Source organism: Rhipicephalus microplus, chromosome 10, assembly GCF_043290135.1.
Source record: "Rhipicephalus microplus isolate Deutch F79 chromosome 10, USDA_Rmic, whole genome shotgun sequence".
NCBI lineage: Eukaryota > Metazoa > Arthropoda > Arachnida > Ixodida > Ixodidae > Rhipicephalus > Rhipicephalus microplus.
Genome location: NC_134709.1, coordinates 31,111,895 through 31,113,666, shown reverse-complemented (window position 1 = coordinate 31,113,666; position 1,772 = coordinate 31,111,895). Strand labels below are relative to the sequence as shown.

General features: G+C 46.8%; 1 non-coding gene across 1 annotated transcript; it reads left to right on the top strand.

The window, feature by feature from the left end:
* The first annotated feature begins 1,700 nt into the window (after window positions 1–1,700).
* On the top strand, window positions 1,701–1,772 carry TRNAC-GCA (transfer RNA cysteine (anticodon GCA)). Its single transcript has one exon. It is a non-coding gene; the product is annotated as a tRNA-Cys (tRNA).

Sequence of the window (1,772 nt, the reverse complement as noted above, 5' to 3'; positions counted from 1 at the left end):
TAGGTCACATTTATATAGAGGTGATATACAGGTCAGCGCAGAGGCGGATCCAGCCAGTCATTTTAGGGGGGGGGGGGGCGGTCACTTGAAGTCACACTGGAGAAGGGGGCGTGGCCATTACTTTTTTTATATTTACTAGCACAAAAACTCAGTCATATCATAAATACTTTTAATGCGTGCCCAAAGTGGTCCTACTAATTTGTCTTAATTGGTGATAGCAAGTGGACGGCAAGCACTGAAGAAAGGGGGATCTGACAGGTTTTTTTTTTCGTGGGGGGGGGGGGGGTCGCCTCTTCCACCCCCCACCCCCTCTGGATTCACCGCTAGATCCGCCCACTGTGCGATGACAGCGCTAAAGAACCGCAGGAGTTCGAATTATCCGGAGTCCCCCCCCCCCCCACCTCCGCCATTAATGCGTGGGGTTCACTCTGCGTCTCCCCCCCCCCCCCTTTCTCTCTTAGGTGCCTAGGAGAGATGATCGCCTCTTTGCACCTCCCCCCCCCCCCCAATCTCTTCGTCCGCACGCCTACGCACGCCGGGTAGGCAAGGGACCTATGTTATTGAGCATATCCGATAAATTGGAACGATGTTCGATTTCCGTTTCCACCGAAACCGTTTCAAAAAGCGCGCCCGAACTCTGAAAAACCTCCCTTTCATCTTTTTTTTTTTTCGTTCAACAAACAACCTGCTACAAACACGTGGTATCGCGACCACTATTACTATTAGTACTACTAATACTGCTATCACAATCATCTGCAAGGACTCAGGAGTTGTACCATAGTGCATAAAGCTTGCCATGCTGTGCGCCGAACACGTACCACGATCTTGAAAGAGCTGCTAGTAGCCAGCGGAAGATGGCGCCACCGTGTCAAACAGTCACACACGGGGTCAGTCGGGGCCACTGGTACCGGTAGGTGTTCTGTGACGGGGCTTTGCCGTTCATTGCGCGCGGTGCCGCTAATTACTACGGCTATCTGCTACTATCTGCTGCTAGAGTTAATTAACAAAGAAGGTTCGAGACGACTCAAAAACGAGGAACAGGTAAAAGCTGTTATGGCGAGAAACGGAGTTCTGAGTGTCATATGTTTCCGTAACCAGCTTTTTTGTTTGCTTTTTTTTTATTGTTTGCTTCTTTCTCACAGAACAATGTGCAGAGAAAATGAATGGGAGCAGTGTATGTACCAATTTAGAAATGAAAATATGTTTTCTGTTTTTGTACAGCCACGGAAAATGCCAGGAAACACAGTTTTCAAAAATTAACGATTTCATTGATATTTTCTATATAACTGCAATAAATATTTTACGATCCATTTGTTTTTAATTATATTCTCTTAACGGTTTGTGGCGTCGACAGTCCCGACAGCGAAGCTGGACGCTGTGGTTGAAACGGTGGTCGTTGGCGGCCTGCTGTGGCCCGTCCACGGGATCCTAACAGTTATGAAAAAAAAATAAAAATCTGACCTAAAATCACCGCATAATTGTCAAACTGTTAAATTTCGTAATGGCGGCATTTTAAGCCAATCAGAGAGGTTGTAGCAGCTATTACAGTGTACAGCTATCTTGGCCAGTTAGCATCGATCAATGGGGGAATGTGATAACATGGCGAAATTCGACAATGTCCAAAAAAAAAAAAACACAGAGATTGCTGTATAAAACAGAAAATGGTCAAAAACATGCATTTACAACTCATCCTCGTCGTTGGGGGTATAGCTCAGTGGTAGAGCATTCGACTGCAGATCGAGAGGTCCCCGGTTCAAACCCGGGTGCCCCCT